The sequence below is a fragment of the Trachypithecus francoisi genome, unplaced genomic scaffold (assembly GCF_009764315.1).
Source record: "Trachypithecus francoisi isolate TF-2019V2 unplaced genomic scaffold, Tfra_2.0 Lachesis_group6, whole genome shotgun sequence".
Lineage (NCBI taxonomy): Eukaryota > Metazoa > Chordata > Mammalia > Primates > Cercopithecidae > Trachypithecus > Trachypithecus francoisi.
This window is the reverse complement of record NW_022681471.1, coordinates 40,264,628-40,284,958: the sequence shown is the minus strand read 5'-3', so window position 1 is coordinate 40,284,958 and position 20,331 is coordinate 40,264,628. Positions and strand designations below refer to the sequence as shown.

General features: G+C 39.4%; 1 non-coding gene across 1 annotated transcript; it reads left to right on the top strand.

Moving 5' to 3' along the window:
- The first annotated feature begins 19,946 nt into the window (after positions 1–19,946).
- On the top strand, positions 19,947–20,053 carry LOC117078579. Its single transcript, XR_004435029.1, has one exon. It is a non-coding gene; the product is annotated as a U6 spliceosomal RNA (small nuclear RNA).
- Positions 20,054–20,331: the final 278 nt, after the last annotated feature.

Here is a 20,331-nt window from a genome sequence, read left to right as displayed (position 1 = left end):
TTGAGATAATTACGTGGTTTTTGTCTTTGGTTCTGTTTATGTAATTAATTACATTTATTGATTTGCATATGTTGAACCAATCTTGCATCCCAGGGATGAAGCCAGCTTGATCATGGTGGATAAGCTCTTTGATGTGATGCTGGATTTAGTTTTCCTGTATTTTACTGAAGTTTTTTGCATCGATGTTCATCAGGAATATTGGCCTGAAGTTTTCTTTTTTTGGTTGTTGTTGTATCTCTGCCAGGTTTTGGTAGCAGGATGATATTGGCCTCATAAAATGACTTAGGGATAAGTCCCTCCTTTTCAATTGTTTGGAATAGTTTCAGTAGAAATAGTACCAGATCCTCTGTACTTCTGAATGAATACAGCTATAAGTCCATCTGGTCCCAGGCTTCTTTGGTTGGTAGGCAGCTTATTATTGCCTCAATTTTAGAACTCTTTATTGGTCTATTTGGGGATTCAATTTTTTCCTGGTTCAGTCTTGGGAGGGTGTATGTGTCCAGTAATTTATCCATTGCTTCTAGATTTTCTAGTTTATATGCACCAAACTGTTTATAGTATTCTCTGATTGTTGTTTGTATATCTGTGGGGTCAGTGGTGATATCCCCCTTATCATTTCTGATTGTGTCTATTTGGTTCTTCTCTCTTTTCTTTATTTGTTAGTCTAGCTAGTGGTCTGTCTATTCCTTACACCTTGTATAAAAATTAACTCAAGATAGATGGAAGACTTAAATACAAAACCTAAAACAAATAAAAACCCTAAAAGAAAATCTAAGCAATACCATTCAGGACCTAGGCATGGACAAAGATTTCATGATGAAAATGCTAAAAGCAATTGCAACAACAGAAAAATTTGACAAATGTGATCTAATTAAATTAAAGAGCTTCTGCACAGAAAAACTATCATCAGAGTGAACAGACAACCTATAGAATGAGAGAGAACTTTTTCAATTTATCCATCTGACAAAGGTTTGATCTCCAGAGTGTAGAAGGAACTTAAACAAATTTACAAGAAAAAAAAAAAAAAAAAAAAAAAACTCCATTAAAAAGTGAGCAAAGAGGATGAGCGTGGTGACTCACACCTGTAATCTCAGCACTTTGGGAGGCCGAGGCAGGTGGGTCAATTGAGGAGTTCAAATCCAGCCTGGTCAACATGGTGAAAACCCATCTCTACTAAAAATACAAAAATTGGCTGGGTGTAGCAGTGGGCACCTGTAATCCCAGCTACTAGGGAGGCTGAGGCAGGATAATTACTTGAACATGGGAGGCAGAGGGTGCAGTAAGCAGAGATCCTGCCACTGCACTCCAGCCTGGGAGACAGAGCGATACTCTGTTAAGAAAAATGAAAAAGTGGGAAAAGGCCATGAACAGACACTTCTGAGTAGAAGACATTCACAAAGCCAGCAAACAAATGAAAAAGACCCTCAATATTACTGATCATTAGAGAAATGCAAATGAAAACCACAATGAGATACCATCTCACGTCACTCAGAATGGTGATTATTAAAGTCAAGAAGCAACAGATGCTGGTGAGCTTGTGGAGAAAAAAGAACGCTTTTACACTGTTGGTGGGAATGTAAATTATTAATGGTTAAACCATGTTGGAAGACAGTGTGGCAGTTCCTCAAAGATCTAGAAACAGAAATACTATTTGGCCCAGCAATTCCATTACTGGATATAGACCCAAAGAAATATAAGTCACTGTATTATAAAGATACGTTATGTTCATTGCAGCACTACTCACAATAGCAAAGACATGGAATCAACCCATATGCCCATCAATGATAGACTGGATAAAGAAAATGTGGTACATATACTCCATGAAATACTATGCAGCCATAAAAAGAGATCATGTCATTTGCAGGGACATGGATAGAGTTGGAAGCCGTTATCCTCAGCAAACTAACGCAGGAACAGAAAATCAAACACTACATATTCTCACTTATAAGTAGGAACTGAGCAAAGAGAACACATGGACACATGGCAGAGGAACAACACACACTGGGGCCTGTTGGGGGGTCAGGGGAGGGAGATCATCAGGAAGAATAGCTAATGGATGCTGGGCTTCATACCTAAGTGATAGGTTGATTAGTGCAGCAAACCACTAAGGCACACATTACCTATGTAACAAATCTGCACATTCTGCACATGTATCCTGAAACTTAAAAGTTGATTTAAAAAAACATATAAAGACCAAGTTCTCAAGAAAAAACAAATAAATAAATAAGTGCAGGGTAATATTGGGAAAAAAAGAAAGTACGTGATCCTAGATTTTTAAAAAATTCTGTTGTTTCTTAGATGTTTCACGTTTAGCATCAAGTGATGATGGAGGATTGTAGAGGATCTGCAAGACTCTCTAGTGTGGTTGTAAAGAGCATGATGCTTCCATCATTCTCATCTGGGTCCTGATCCCAGCTCTGCCACTTACTGGCTGTATGGCCTTGGGAAATTTACTTGGCCTCTCTAAGCCTCAGTTTTCTCATTACTAAAATGGGGACAATAAAAGCAATTGTGGCCATAAGATTTCTGAAGTATGTGGGAATAAACACCCTACTCTTGAGAGAGCTCAAGGGGATGCAGGGTTCTTGTGATAGGGCCAGATTTCAGTTAAAAAAAGAGTTGTTATGTGAGGAGGTGAAGCATGTCAGGGAGTTTGCTTACCTTGAAATGGTGTCTTCAGAGGGCATAGTAACAAAATTTGGAAGGATGCTGTAGGAAAAGGAAGGACTGAGGCATCCTAGGAGTGAGAAAGGATTGAGACTAAATGGAGACATTTAGATGTTTTGATACTTTATTGTACTTTTATAATAAGTGGTTAAGTGCATGTGTTTTCTTTCTCACTAGAATCATAATACATAGACTGGGCTTATCTCCTCTTTGTAATCCCACAGGGCCATAGATATACTAAGTATTCAATAATGACTTGAGTAATAAAAATATTCTCTTGTCTTATGGTAATCTAATAATTTAAAGTCATCCTAATATACAATCTTGTCAAAGGAAAGTATGAAAATATCTAAATAGATTATACCCATGGGTTTTCTTATTTTCATTTCTCAGTATTAACTTACAACCAAGAACTCTCAGAGCATTGGTAAGAAGTGATTTCCCCCTTCCACAACCATCTAGCCTTTCCAGGGTTTAGTGATCTCCCCTTAATTAGAAATTTCAGGAGCTGGGCCTGGGGTAGAAGCCAAGTTCAGCAATGTGATGTTCACAGAATCTCCAAGGAAGCCTCAGTCATTACTGGGTGTGTCAATAGCCATGCACTAGACTTCTTTTTTTTAAATTGACATAACATATTTTTGAGGTATATGTGATATCCTGATGCATGTGTACGGTACATAATGACTTAATCAGGGTAATTGGGATATCCATAACCTCAAACATTTATCTTTGCATTGGGAACATTACAGTTCTTCAAGCTATTTTGAAATATAAGATAAATGATTGATAACTATAATTTTCCTATTGTACTATTGAATACTAAAATGTATTACTTGTATTTAACTATATTTTTTTACTCATTATCCAACTTCTGTTCATCCCCCCTCCCCACTTCCCTTTTCAGCCTCTGGTAACTACCATTCTACTTGCTACCTCCATGAGATCCACTTTTTTGGCTCCCATATAGAGTGAGCACATGAAGTATTTGTTGTTCTGTGCCTGGCTTATTTCGCTTAACATAATGACATCCAGTTCGATCCATGTTGCAGCAAGTGCAAGGATTTTATTTTTTGTGGCTGTGTTCCATTGTGTATATACACTGTGTTTTCTTTTATCCATTCATCTGTTGATGGACATTTAGGTTGATTCCAGTCTTTTCCATTATGAATAGTTCTGCAATAAACATGGGAGTACAGATATCTCTTTCATATATTCATTTTATTTTCTTTGGGTACATACCCAGCAGTGGCATTGCTGGATCATATGGTAGTTCTATTTTTTAGGTCTTTGAGAAACCTCCATAGAGTTTGTACTAATTTACACGTCCACCAACAGTGTATAAGTGTTCCCTTTTCTCTGCATCCTTTCCAGCATTTGTTATTTTTTTGTCTTTTTGATAATACCCATTCATACTGGGGTGAGGTCATACCCCATAGTGATTTTAATTTCCATTTTCCTGATGATTTATGACATTGAGCATTTTTTCATATACTTGGCAATTCATATGTCTTCTTTTGGGAAATGTCTATTCAAGTCTTTTGCCCATTTTAAATTAGATTATTTGGGATTTTTTTGCTATTGAGTAGTTTGAGCTTTTTATGTACTCTGGTTATTAATCCCTTGTTGGATGGGCAGTTTGCAAATATTTTCTGCCATTCTGTGGGCTATCTCTTCACTTTATTAATTGTTTCCTTTGTTGTGCAGAAGGTTGTTAGCTTGATATAATCCCATGTCCCAGCCTTCTGACATAGGCTGTACATTTTGTCTAACAGTTTTGCAACTTCTACTATGTACAGACCATCCAGGTTCTTATTTCTCTACCTGTTAATCACATTTAGATAACTATTTCCACAAAGAGCCAGATGGTGAATATTTTAGACTTTGTGGGCCATACAGTCTCTGTCTCAACTATTCTACTCTGTCTTTGTGGTGCAAATGCAGCCATAGACAATACATAATCAAACAGGAGTGCCTAAGTATTCCAATAAATAGCTTCGTTAAAAAGAAACAAACAAAAAACAGTCAACACACAAAGTTCGGCCTGTAAGGCTGCAGTTTGTCAACCCCCAGTCTAGACTGTCCCATGTGTTTGACATATTTAATATAGTGACTCTAACATGTCTGTTTCATAATACAGATTTGTCATTCTTAATAGCGCTGAAGGTAGGAAATCCATTCAATGTAGCAGTACTCCCCTTTTGATGCCTGAGCATACCCCTGCTGTTTAGCCAAGCTCCCCTTGGCTACACCATATAGTGCAGATTAACCAGGACTTGTAGTCAGGAAAAAAAGAGCCCAGCCCAATGTGAGCAGCTTTCCCCGATGGGCCTAGGCTTGGCTTCTTGAGTAGATCTTCTCACATTATGCCAAAAATTGTCCGTTAAATGCAATGTGGAGTCCTGAATTAGACCTTGAAACAGTAAAAGGATTTTAGTGGAAAAATGAGTGAAATCTAGTAGTTTAGTAACAGGAACATATCAGTGTTAATTTCTTGCCTCTGACAACTGTACCATGGTTATGTAAGCTGTGAACACTGGGGAAACTGAGTGAAGGTGTTTGGGAAGAGTCTGTAATAGCTTTACAACTTTTCAGTAAATTAAAAATTATTCTAAAATACATAGTTTTTAAAAAATTGTTTGCCTAACTGATCTCCCCTCCTCATCCCTCCTGTTTTATTGTCAGATATCACAGATACCTCATTTATGATTATGTCATCTGTGATAGCATCTGCGAATTGCAACTCCCCTTACCTCAACCCCAACTCCTACATTGCTTCCCTAGAATCACATCATATATGCCAGGGACACTTCCAAAGCAAAAAGAAACTCATTGCTCATTCTATGTCTCCCCTTTGACCACACACCTCTTAGAAAATAAATCCACGACACACAGAGGGAGCAAAAAGAGTGTGAAGAGTCTCTTGAATTGTCAATTAAAAATAAAGAGTCCTCTTGGGTTTCTGGTCTAACAGACATAGCTAAGGTAGTTAGTTGGCAAAGAAAAATGTGATTGGTTGAATTGAACTCTCCTTGAGGAACAGATTATTTGAATTCAATGTTTTCTAAACTCTTTGTCAAGCATGGCCTACCCAATGTGGCTGTGGAAGAAGGGGCCAGACAGAGTGACGTTACAGTAGGTTAAAAGGCCCCTGGTTTTTGTTGCCCCCTAATTAATGTGGCCCATAGTTTTTCATTCCTGTAAGTTAGGCCTAGGGAATATTAAAATGCTGATACAAGGAGGGAGAATAAATCAAGTAAGGCTAAACAGCCTGAATGAAGGGTGGGGGTCTAGAGGGGATCTGAGGTGGGTAGTGATGTTTCTGTTCCATATGTTGAAGGCAAAACCATTTTACTTACTCACATATATAGGGACATTAAAAAAAAAAAACAGCTTTAAGGACAAATGAAAAAAACAAGTAGTTTTGTGTGTGGGACCTTACGTATGCAAAAATGCTTTGACTTGAATATATTCCTCTCTGGGTTGTATGTTAGGTCAGTTCACCAAGAAGAATCTGGTATGTCAGGTAGGACAAGCCTGAAGGATTGATGCCAGAGGAATAGTAGGATCAGGTTTTTGCTGTAGATCTTAGACAAATGCGGGCTTGATGCCCAAAGAGTCAACTAAGGCAAAAAGGAACAAACAGGTATCACTCATTCATTCATTTATTCATCACATTTTTGAGGGCTTAACTATGAGCCAGGTGCTATTCTAGGCATTGAGTGAACAAAACAAACAAACTTCCCTGTCTTCATGGGGCTTCAACAGATTACAAACAGCATATATAATATTTCAAATATATATATTAGGAGGTGATAAGGGATATGACATTTAAAAATCAAGGAAAGGGAATAGATAGAGACTGAAAAGTCCAATACAGCAGCAAACTAGCACCAATGGGCAAGAGATGCTGAAGACAAATGCTAGCTCTAGGGTAGAAGCGATCGCTGCCCACTGTGGTTTATTCTTTGTTGGATGTGGCAGACTTGAATTCACAGGTATTGATCAGAGTCCTAAAGGAGTCTGACGAACCTGGGCATATTTTGCCTCTGATTGATGGTGAGATACAGTGCTGTATATGGTCACTAAAATGTCTTGACATTTGGAAGCATTCCTTTATATGCCAACTGAGGTTTGCACTTATGATACCTTGTATGACACAGCCCCCCTTCCACTTTTCTGATAGCCTATGTGTGAATAAAAGGGATTTGTTGTAGGAAAATCAGAAAGGGAGAAAATTCCCAAGCAAAGGAAAAAATCTTAAAATTGACATTGAAGTCCCAGCTCTGGAGGCTCAACATCTAAATGCAGCTTGTAAAAATCCAAGAGTCAAAGAGGTAAGCCAATACTTAGCACAGTACCTGATGTAAAACCCATACATGATAGATATTTGAATGAACAAATGCTACAATAAAAGGAGCAACTAGAACTGAAAAGGAGATAACTATGGCATTCTGTGATACGACTTTTTCTCTAAACACAAATTCCCACTGTGGATTTTGCATTTTTTGAAATAAGGACACTTACAAGGGTTTAATTAAGCCTTTCTTTTTCTATTAGAAACAACCTCAAGCTTGTTAAATGGGGTTGGTTCATTTAAATAACTAGTTAATGTGCCTTATTGATGTAGGTCAAAGAAATGTGATCTCATTCCATCCTTATACTTTGAGGACCTTAGTCTTCATGGAACGAAGAGCAATCTCTTTAAATTGTCTCATTCTCTTTAAAGATAAGAGGAATACCTTTTCCCCCCCAGTTTTACAGTTATCTGATTCAGATGCTTCAGGATATCAGACTAAATCTGAAGTATTATTTTTCTTCATTTAAGAGATGGCTGCCCAAATTATAACCTTAGCCATGCTACATGAACTTCTCACTTGCTTTAAAACTCTATCAAAAATTTAATTAGGATGGCTGGCAAGATGACCAAATTGGAACAGCTCTGGTCTGCAGCTCCCAGTGAGATCAACACAGAAGGCAGGTGATTTCTGCGTTTCCAACTGAGATAGCTGGCTCATCTCATTGGGACTGGTTAGACAGTGGGTGTAGCCCACGGAGGGTGAGCAGAAGCAGGGTGGGGCATTGCCTCACCTGGGAAGTGCAAGGGGTCAGGGAACTCCCTCCCCTAGCCAAGGGAAGCCGTGAGGGACTGTGCTGTGAGGAACAGTGCATTCCTGCCCAGATACTATGCTTTTCCAACGGCCTTTGCAACCTGCAGACCAGGAGATTTACTCGGATACCTACAACACCAGGGCCCTGGGTTTCAAGCACAGAACTGGGTGGCCATTTGGGCACACACCGAGCTAGCTGCAAGAGTGTTTTTTTTTTTTTTTTTTTTTTTTGAGACGGAGTCTCACTCTGTCACCCAGGCCGGAGTGCAGTGGCCAGATCTCAGCTCACGCTGCAGGAGTTTTTTTCCATACCCTAGTGGCACCTGGAATGCCACCGAGACAGAATTGTTCACTCCCCTGGAAAGGGGGCTGAAGCCAGGGAATCAAGCGGTCTAGCTCAGTGGATCCCACCCTCACAGAGCCCAGCAAGCTAAGATCCACTGGCTTAAAATTCTCACTGCCAGCACAGCAGTCTGAAGTCAACCTGGGACAATCAAGCTTGGTGGGGGGAAGGGCGTCCGCCATTAGTGAGAGGTAGTTTTCCCCTCAGAGGTGGTTTTCCCCTCAGAGTGTAAACAAAGCCTCCAGGAAGTTCAAACTGGGCAGAGCCCACTGCAGCACAGCAAAGCTGCTGTAGCCAGACTGCGTCTCTAGATTCTTCTTCTCTGGGCAGGGCATCTCTGAAAGAAAGGCAGCAGCCCCAGTCAGGGGCTTATAGAGAAAACTCCACATCTCTGTGACAGAGTACCTGGGGAAAGGGGTGGCTATGGGCGCAGCTTCAGAAGACTTAAAAGTTCCTGCCTGGTGGCTCTGAAGAGAGCAGCAGATTTCCCAGCAAAGTGCTCGAGCTCTGCTAAGGGACAGACTGCCTCCTCAAGTGGGTACGTGACCTCCGTGCCTCCTGACTGGGAGACATCTCGCAGCAGGGGTCGACAGACACCTCATACAGGAGAGCTCTAGCTGTCATCTGGCAGGTGCCCCTCTGGGATGAAGCTTCCAGAGGAAGGAACAGGCAGGAATCTTTGCTGTTCTACAACCCCCGCTGGTGATACCCAGGAAAACAGGGTCTGGGGTGGACCTCCAGCAAACTCCAGCAGACCTGCAGCAGAAGGGCCTGAGTGTTAGAAGGAAAACTAACAAACAGAAAGGAATAGCATCAACATCAACGAAAAGGACATCCACACAGAAACCCCATCCGAAGGTCACCATCATCAAAGACCAAAGATAGATAAATCCAAGAAGGTGAGGAAAAACCAGTGCAAAAAGGCTGACAATTCCAAAAACCAGAATACCCCTTCTCCTTCAAAGGATCATACCTCCTTGCAAGCAAGGGAACAAAACTGGATGGAGAATGAGTTTGACGAATTGACAGAAGTAGTCTTCAGAAGGTGGGTAATAACAAACTCCTCCTAGCTAAAGGAGCATGTTCTAACCCAATGCAAGGAAGCTAAGAACCTTGAAAAAATGTTATAGGAATTGCTAACTAGTTTAGAGAAGAACATAAATTACTTGATAGAGCTGAACAACACGGCACGAGAACTTCATGAACCCAAATCAATCAAGTGGAGGAAAGGATATTGGAGATTGAAGATCAACTTAATTAAAGTGTGAAGACAAGACTAGAGAAAAAAAGAATGAAAAGAAACAAACAAAGCGTCCAAGAAATATGGGACTATGTGAAAAGACCAAACCTACGTTTGATTGGTATACCTGAGAGTGACAGGGAGAATGGAATCAAGTTGGAAAATACTCTTCAGGATATTATCCAGGAGAACTTTCTCAACCTAGCAAGACAGGCCAATATTCAAATTCAGGAAACAGAGAGAACACCACAAAGATATTCCTGGAGAACAGCAACCCCAAGGCACATAATTGTCAGATTCATCAAGGTTGAAATGAAGGAAAAAATGTTAAGGGCAGCTAGAGAGAAAGGTTGGGTTACCCACAAAGGGAAGCCCATCAGACTAATAGCAGATCTCTCTGCAGAAACCCTGCAAGCCAGAAGAGACTGGGAGCCAATATTCAACATTCTTAAAGAAAATGATTTTCAACCCACAATTTCATATCCAGCCAAACTAAGCTTCACCAGCGAAGGAGAAATAAAATCCTTTACAGACAAGCAAATGCTGAGAGATTTTGTCACCATCAGGCCTGCCTTACAAGAGCTCCTGAAGGAAGCACTGAATGTGGAAAGGAAAAACCGGTTCCAGCCACTGTAAAAACATACCAAATTGTAAAGATTATTGACACTATGAAGAAACTGCATCAACTAATGGGCAAAATAACCAGCTAGCATCATAATGACAGGATGAAATTCACACATAACAATATTATCCTTAAATGTAAATAGGCTAAATGCCCCAATTAAAAGACACAGACTTGCAAATTGGATAAAGAGCCAAGACCAATTGGTGTGCTGTATTCAGGAGACCCATCTCATGCAAAGACACACATAGGCTCAAAATAAAGGGATGGAAGAATATTTACCAAACAAATGGAAAGCAAATAAAAAGAAAAGCAGGGGTTGCAATCCTAGTCTCTGATAAAACAGACTTTAAACCAACAAAGATCAAAAAAGACAAAGAAGGGCATTACATATTACTAAAAAGATCAAGGCAACAAGAAGAGCTAACTAGCTAACTATCCTAAATCTATATGCACCCAATACAGGAGCACCCAGACTCATAAAGCAAGTTTTTAGAGACCTGCAAAGAAACTTAGACTCCCACACAATAATAGTGGGAGACTTTAATAGCCCACTGTCAATATAAGGCAGATCAACAAGACAGATATTCAGGACTTGAACTCAGCTCTGGACCAAGTGGACCTAATAGTCATCTATAGAACTCTCCACCATAAATCAATAGAATATGCATTCTTCTCCTCACCACATCACATTTCTCCTAAAACCGACCACATAATTGGAAGTAAAACACTCCTCAGCAAATGCAAAAGAACTGAAATCATAAAAATAGCTCTCAGATCACAGTGCAATCAAATTACAACTCAGGATTAAGAAATTCACTCAAAACCACACAATTACATGGAAACTGAAAAACCTGCTCCTGAATGACTACTGGGTAAATAACGAAATTAAGGTAGAAATAAATAAGTTGTTGGAAACCAATGAGAACAAAGACATAACATACCAGAATCTCTGGGACACAGCTAAAGTAGTGTGTAGAGGGAAGTTTATAGCATTAAATGCCCACAGAGAGAAAGCAGGAAAGATCTAAAATCGACACCCTAACATTACAATTAAAAGAACTTGAGAAGTAAGAGCAAATAAATTCAAAAGCTAGCAGGAGACAAGAAATAACTAAGATCAGAGCAGAAGTGAAGGAGATAGAGACATGAAAAACTCTTCAAAAAAATCAATGAATCCAGCAACTGGTTTTTTGAAAAGATGACAAAATAGATTGAGAGTGAGCCAGACTAATAAAGAAGAAAAGAGAGAAGAATCAAAGGGACACAATAAAAAATGATAAAGGGGATATCACCACTGAGACCACAGAATTACAAATTACCATCAGAGAATACTATAAACACCTCTACTCAAATAAACTGGAAAATCTAGAAGAAATGGATACATTCCTGGACACTATACCCGCCCAAGACTAAACCAGGAAGAAGTTGAATCCCTGAATAGACCAATAACAAGTTCTGAACTTAAGGCAGTAATGAATAGCCTACCAGCCAAAAAGAGCCCAGGACCAGATCAATTTTCAGCTGAATTCTACCGGAGGTATGTAGAGGAGCTGGTACCATTTCTTCTGAAACTATTCCAAACAATTGAAAAGGAAGGACTGTTCCCTAACTCATTTTATGAGGACAGCATTATCATGATACCAAAACCGAGCAGAGATTAAAAAAAAAATATTCAGGCCAATATCACTGATGAACATCAATGCGAAAATCCTAAATAAAATACTGGCAAACCAAATCCAGGAGCCCTTCAAAAAGCTTATCCACCACGATCAAGTTGCCTTCATCCCTTGGATGCAAGGTTGCTTCAACATATGCAAATCAGTAAGCGTAATCCATCACATAAACAGAACCAATGACAAAAACCACATGATTATCTCCATAGATGCAGAAAAGGCCTTCAACAAAATTCAACATCCCTTCATGCTAAAAACTCTCAATAAACTAGATATTGATGGAACATATCTCAAAATAAGAGCTATTCATGACAAACCCACAGTCAATATCATACTGAATGGGTAAAAACTGGATGCCTTCCCTTGAAAATCGGCACAAGACAAGGATGCCGTCTCTCACCACTCCTATTCAATATAGTGTTGGAAGTTCCAGCCAGGGCAATCAGGCAAGAGAAAGAAATAAAGGGTATTCAAATAGGAAGAGAGGAAGTCAAATTGTCTCTGTTTGTAGATGATATGATTGTATATTTAGAAAACCCCATTGTCTCAGCCCAAAATCTCCTTAAGCTGATAATCAACTTTAGTAAAGTCTCTGGATACAAAATCAATGTTCAAAAATCACAAGCATTCCTATACACCAATAATTGACAGAGTCAAATCATGAGTGAAATCTTATTTACAATTGCTACAAAGAGAATAAAATACCTAGGAATACAACTTACAAGGGATGTGAAGTACCTCTTCAAGGAGAACTACAAACCACTGCTCAAGGAAATAAAAAAGAACATGAACAAATGGAAAAACACTCCATATTCATGGATAGGAAGAATCAATGTCGTGAAAATGGCCCTACTACCCAATGTAATTTATAGATTCAATGCTATTCCTATCAAGCTACCATTGACTTTCGTCACAGAATTAGAAAAAAACTACTTTAAATTTCATATGGAACCAACAAAGACCCTGTACAGCCAAGACAATCCTAAGCAAAAAGAACAAAGCTGGAGGCATAATGCTACTTGACTTCAAACTATACTACAAGGCAACAGTAACCAAAACAGCATGGTACTGGTACCAAAACAGATATATAGACCAATGGAACAGAACAGAGGCCTCAGAAATAATGCCACACATCTACAACCATCTGGTCTTTAACAAACCTGACAAAATCAAGCAATGGGTAAAGGATTCCCTCTTTAATAAATGGTGTTGGGAAAACTGGCTAGCCATATGTGGAAAACTGAAACTGGACCTCTTCCTTACACCTTATACAAAAATTAACTCAAGATGGATTAAAGATTAAACATAAGACCTAAAAACTATTAAACCCCTAGAGGAAAACCTAGGCAGTCCTATTCAGGACATAGGCATGGGCAAATACTTCATGACTGAAACACCAAAAGCAATGGCAACAAAAGCCAAAATTAACAAATGGGATCTAATCAAACTAAAAGGCTTCTGCACAGCAAAAGAAACTATCATCAGAGTGAACAGGCAACCTACAGAATGGGGAAAAATTTTGCAATCTATCCATCTGACAAAGGGCTAATATCCAGAATCTTCAAGGAACTTAAACAAATGTAGATGGGTTAATGGGTGCAGTAAACCACCATGGCATGTGTATACCCATGTAACAAACCTGCACGTTCTGCACATGTATCCCAGAACTTAAAGTATAATAAAAAATTTAATTAGAAAATAAGTGTATTCAATTCAAGCTGCAAAACAACAGACATTGAACAGGACAAGTATTTTATTTCTCTCTCTTTTTTTTTATTATACTTTAAGTTCTAGGGTACATGTGCATAACGTGCAGGTTTGTTACATATGTATACTTGTGCCATGTTGGTGTGCTGCACCAATCAACTCGTCAGCACCCATCAATTCATCATTTATATCAGGTATAACCTCCAATGCAATCCCTCCCCCCTCCCCCCTCCCTATGATAGGCCCCGATGTGTGATACTCTCACATATCTATAAAACACAAAGATTTTAATGCAAACTTCTCAAAATGGGATTTCTAATGCCCTTACTCCCACTTTCTCCCAAGAGAAGACAGGAAATCAATTCTAGTCCACGTTTCCTTCCTAGCCAAGGTAAAAAGTATTCATCATTCTCTGGATAGAAGGTCATGTGGCTTCCTTGAATCATGCTGTGCTTCCACATTCTGCTATTTGGTAAAAGTTCCCCTGGGGACTTTTGGGATGAAGAGATCATCTCTTCAAAATGAATGTGTTAATCTTTTTTTATTGCAACACAAGAATTCATCAGAGATCTTGGTAAGAAAAATGGTGTATAGCCTACAGTGATTGCCAGACTGATTTATGACTAGGTAAAGTGGCTCTACCATCCCTTCTTTCTCTTCAGGAGTTCCAACAAAATTGTTTTCTTTTGGAACTGCAAATAATTACCCAGCAATCCCAGGTTTATTATCCCACTGCTTTCTTGAATTATCTGAAAACTTGGATAGACCATAATTTCACAGGCCAATGGTTATAGTCTCCTAGCAGATTAGAAGGAGTCTTAGAGATTGTAGATCTCAATCATATCGTCTTAGGGAGAGGAAATGGACACTCCACAGAATGGAAATCACATGCCCAGAGTTACACAGCAAGCAGTGGCAGAGCTAGAATTAGAAGACAAGTTTCTTGATTCCCAATCTAGTGTACTTTATACTATCCCCTCATCAATGTTTAGCACTGCGAACAATTTCTGCATACTTATGCTCTCAGTAGGGTAGTTTCCCTGTTATGGAATAGACAACACTTTGTCCAAATTGTGGTGTCAGGGGAAGGGAAGGATTCCTGCTTTTTCTTCACTTTTGCCCAAATTTACAGAGGTTAGGCTTTTCTTCATGCATCAGCTATTTTATTAAAAAAAAATATATATATATATACACATATGTAGGTAGATAGATGGGACTGATAAGTAGGCAGAGAGGTAGATAATCTAATACAAGATACTTTGTTATATGCTGTGCTGTCATAGAATTGTGCTTCTTTCCTCATAGTGTTTATCTACTTCTGCATAATTACCTGTGCATAATTACAAACAGTTTGAAAGATAGATAGTAATAGGATGGTGGTTAATCTCTCTCTCTCTCTCTCTCTCTCTCTCTCTCTCTCTCTCACTCACACACACACACCACACACACACACACACACATACACACACACACTTTCTCTTATGCTAAACTGTTTGGATTCAAAACTCAGCTTTCTCTATTTATTAATTGTTTGACATTGGCAAGTTGCTTAATCTCTCTGTGCCTTAGTATCATCTTTATATAGAGATAATAATGGTACCTGTCTAGTCTCAATTAAAGTTTGATCAAAGAAGCAGAACCACTATAGGTTATAGATAGTAAGGGATTTTATTTTAGGAATTGACATTATGCAATTGTGGGAGCTAATTAGTTTCCGTAAGGTTAATTTCAGCATTTGGTGTTGAGCTTAAGGTCACAAGGGGAAGTGGGGGATAACAAAGACAAATTGGAACCTAGCAAGAAAAACTGGATCCCATGAGGATATCTGAAACCCATGCTTACCTTTCACCACCTCCATTCTTGATGATGTAGGTGACCTGCAGGAGAAGCTGGCACCCTTCAGCACTCCTGCTTCATGCCAGCAGATTAGCGGCCATGTTCATAAAGTGAAACAGCACCTGCTACCACAATGACCTTCAGTGTATTACAAATGGCTGCACCTTCACTTTTGCCTTTCAAATCTTGTGCATATGTCTTGGGACCAATTCTAACTTGGTATCATATAGGGAAAGTAATTTCGGGAAGCATAGCTCCAGATTATAACCAGTTAGACACAAAGTCACCACAGTAGCATACTACAAGCACTCAGTAAATATTAGCTCTTTTCTTTTTTTTTTTTTTTTTTTGAGACGGAGTCTTGCTCTGTCCCCCAAGCTGGAGTGCAGTGGCACTTTCTGAGCTCACTACAAGCTCCGCCTCCCGGGTTCACGCCATTCTCCTGCCTCAGCCTCCAGAGTAGCTGGGACTACAGGCGCCTGCCACCATACCCGGCTAATTTTTTTGTATTTTTAGTAGAAATGGGATTTCACCGTCTTAGCCAGGATGGTCTCAATCTCTTGACCTCGTGATCCGCCCGCCTCGCCCTCCCAAAGTGCTGGGATTACAGGTGTGAGCCACCGCAGCCGGCAATATTAGCTCTTTTAATGTCTGCTTGCTAATGTGTTTTTGGATTCGTGTTTTTCTTTTCTGCTAGATTGTAAGTGCCATGAGAGGAGAGAATGTATATGTTTTTATGTACCATTGTATCCCCACCATCTAACACAGTTGCTGATGTATGGTGGAGCTTATGAAATATTGTTGAATGAGGAGAGAGACAGACAGAAAGAAGAGAAACTGGAAAAGCTGTAACATTTGCAAAACAGTGCATCAGTAAGTTTTTATGATGTTACGGGGGAATATAGACAGATGTATAAGATTTAGTCTCTGGCGTAATTTGCATTTGAGAACTGGGAAATTGGATGTTGGGGTGTCAGAAACCTCAGTAGCACCAAGAAAGTTTGAGCAGGATATGAGCTGTGATTGTAGAACTGGTCGAACTCTTGGGGTAGTCTCCAACAGAATACCTGCCTTTACTGAATATTTTCCATTTGTCCCTTTACATCTAACCCTTACCTTTCTACATTCTTCTCTTTGTCCCAGGAGGCTGACCTTTATGGATGTATCAACTGAGTTATTTTGCCTTTTGACCTATCCGTTGGATACAGCCAATTGGAGACAGTGGCAGTGAATGAGAGGAGAGAGAAGTCAGGATATTTTTTCTCCCAGGTTGATGTTAGTTGTCAGTGGCTGAATTCCTCCCCAAAGACACATTTGTTCGGTAGGGAGTGTCATCTATATCAGCCACAGCTATGGATCTTTTTCCCCGATCCAGTAACTACTCCCTCCATTTATCTGTTTAGGGCTAGGAATGATAAAGGCTCTGCTGGTATTGCTAACTTTGGGGTGCTTCACCATCCTTTGTTGGTTTCTTTTAACACTTCTCAAATTATTTAAATAGCTCTTTCATTAAACTTTACCCAGTTACTCTCTTTGAGTGAGCCTTCTGTTTCCTTTCGTGGCCTGGAGTAAAATATTATTGGTCCAATACAGTTCTCAAAGGGATGTTTTGGGATTTGTGAGACATGAAAGCAAGAAGATCTAGGTGACAGACAACATTCAGAATTTGTTGTGTCTTGGTATCCTGGTTCTCAATCATCAGTCTTGTATTAAGTACCCCAGGTATAGCTGGGGACACCATGGTACAGAACCGAACATTCCGTGAAGGAACTGGTTAGATCTAGGCAGACAGACAAGATAAGCCTTCATTCTAGGGAAGCTAAGACAAAACTCAATTATCTAGATTGAATCAAATTACCATGGTTTAGGACCCGATATACTACAGGGGATATAAGTCCAGGGACTACTCCAGGCTCTCTGAATACCATTCATGGGCATAGTAACTAAGGCCAAACCTACCCACGGAAGGATATAAAGCTCCCAATATATCCCGCAGCCGTGGTTAGAATTTGTATTGTAATTGAGCAGGCCTGGGAGTGAAGTGCAGGTGAATAACCTCCAAAATTAATGATATGGAAGAGACTGGATGGGGCTAATTGTGGAGGACATCAAGTGCCAAACAAAGGAGTTTGGATTTGAAACCATAGAAAATGAACAGCCATTGATGATTTCTGAGCATTTAATATCAATGATCTTTGGTAAGTCATTTGTTATCTTCATTATTTAGGAATGTCTTTACTGCCAGTATGGAGAGAAATCAATGATGATGATGATGATGATGATGATAAGGATGATCATGGCTATGTTAATTAATGTTAGCAGTTACCATTTACTGAGCATCTACTAGGCGCCAGACACATGTGCCCACTCCTTACACACAATATTTTCTTTAATCTTTACAATAATCATTGTAGAATCAGTATTATCTTCATTTTGCACATGAAATAACTGAGGCTCGAAAAATGTTTAAACACTTATGCTCAAGGTGCTGGTGCTGGAATTGAGCCTAGGACTGAATGACTCCAAACCCTTTGCTCATAATCTCCATAAAAGACCATCTCCATTATTCCACTACTTTCTCTTCATCTCCAGTCTACTGATGGTCTTTTGTCTTGAATGTAGCATTGCCTCCTCAGCAATGTTACAAAGAATAGCAATTTACAAGCCTTATTCATGAGCACCAAACACTGCCTCCATCCCCAGGCAGATACTGGGCTCTCTGCCAAAGTAATGGGTCTGATAGAAATCTTACTCTAATCCTTCTGCATTTGGACAGCAAATGATAAAAAAGGAGAGTCTGGAAACTTTCAAGTTGACTTTGGCGTTGCCCTCCAGAATTTCCCTGAGGAGGTCTTACTTAGAATGAGTCACCAACTTTCCTGACTGCATTTTACTGATCCTTGAAGAGAAAATGTTCCCTAGTTCTGGCATTAGGCTTTTACGGCCTTACACTTTCAGTGACTCCAAAGCGTTGGGAAGACACCTTGTGTCCTTGGAATAGAAAACAAACAAACAAACAGACAAACAAACACTCACCCTCAAAAAAAAAAAAAAAAAAACCTAAATCCTCTTTAGCATGGGAAGCTCAACTATCCCCCCCGCCTCGCTCCCATTTTCCTATACTCATTACTTTAAGTAATGTCGGAGTTGGGAAAGCATTTCAGGATCTAGTTTAAACTTCTCAGCTTACAAATGGGAAAAGTGGGGCCAATAGAGAAGAAAGGGCTTGCCCACAGTCACACAGCAACCTGTTAGAGCCAGGACTAGAGCCCAGGTATCCCGGCCTCCAGACCAATTGTCCTTTCCTGATTCCTTTTACCATTTATTTATGATTTATTTTTATGGCTAGTGTGTAAACTCCTAAAGAGTCTATCATAATTTTGAAAGACACAATCCCAAACGCCATAATCCTGAATGTTGAAATCCTGACGCTGAGCATGGTGGCTCACGCCTAAAATCCCAGCAGTTTGGGAGGTCAAGGTAGGAAGATTGCTTAAAGCCAGGAGCTAGAGACCAGCCTGGGCAACATAGCAAGACCCCATCTCAATTTTTAAAAAAAAGGAAAGAGAAAAAGAAATCCTGAAAGATCAAAATCCCTAAAATATAATTCTGGAAAAAACAATTTTAAAATTCTTAAAAAAAATATTTCTTTACATTTTAAAAAGGGGATTTATTTGGAAAACATAAAAACATGACACTTCACAGGCCACATTACACAATAAAATAAGCAATAATAACATACCTATTGTTGTAAGCATAAACATTCAGTTATACTAATGACAATTGCACATGTGTAACAGTTATGAGCAGATGAACTATATTAATAAAGAAATAGCTTTGGGAGGCCGAGGCAGGCAGATCACCTGAGGTCAGGAGTTCGAGACCAGCCTGCTTAACATGTGAAACCCCGTCTGTACTAAAAGTACAAAAAATTAGCCAGGCATAGTGGCAGATGTCTGCAATCCCAGCCACTGGGGAGGCTGAGGCAGGAGAATCACTTGAACCCAGGAGACAGAGGTTGAAGTGAGCCGAGATCATGCCATTGCACTCCAGGCTGAGCGACAAGAGTGAAACTCCATTTCAAAAAAAAAAAAAGGAAATAGCTTTTATAACTGTGGTCATCTGAAATGCTGTAATGAACAACATAAGCCTTTTAATAAGACTGATCAAAAACCTCAATGGGTCACCACTGTATATGGACTCACCCAATAATGACAACAACAACAACGAAACAGATCTTGAGAAATTCAGTTATCTCAAAAAACTTTATTTTTCAGAATTGCAGATATACAAGATAAGCCTTCTCTCTTCATTTATTGAGGAATTTTCAACATTTTTACATACATGCACAATGCTTAAACACAAAGTCAGTAATGCGATAATGCATCTTTGTGGAGTCAAATTAAAAAAATGCATAAAATGTACTAAAATTCTCCTTAAAACAGTAGCTTGTCCCTTTCCTTCTTTCTTTTTCTTTCTTTCCTTCCTTCCTTCTTCCTTCCTTCCTTCCTTCCTTCCTTCCTTCCTTCCTTCCTTCCTTCCTTCTTTTGTATACCTATGAAATTCGTAAAGGATCTTGGGATACAGTGGATTCTCAGTAATGTTTATTTATTAAACTTTTTTTTGTTCAATTGACCATGCATGATTGAAGCAAAGCAGATCTCTTTCTGGTTTGGGCCATTGGCTGCATTTGGAACCATCTTTTCCACTTTAATTTCATTTTGGTCCAATAGAAAGGCCACATGGGGTGCTCGCTTCGGCAGCACATATACTAAAATTGGAACGATACAGAGAAGATCAGCATGGCCCCTGCGCAAGGATGACACGCAAATTCGTGAACCGCTCCATATTTAAAAAAATAAAAAATAAAAATAAAGACATTTATTACCTAAAAAAAAAAAAGAAAGAAAGAAAGGCCACATGGGAATCTTTTCACTTAGCAAAGGGCCTATCAAAGAGGTCTGGCTCCCCAAAGGACATCGTCTAATTCTCAGAAAAGATTCTCAAAACACAAACTTTCTAACAGAGCCTGACTCTGTTTCTTTCCTTAAGAGCCAAGAGTTGGTAAAATCTCATTGGAGATTCATTCTTACAGTTTTTATGTCACAGGAGGTGCTCCTAATTTGCTGTTT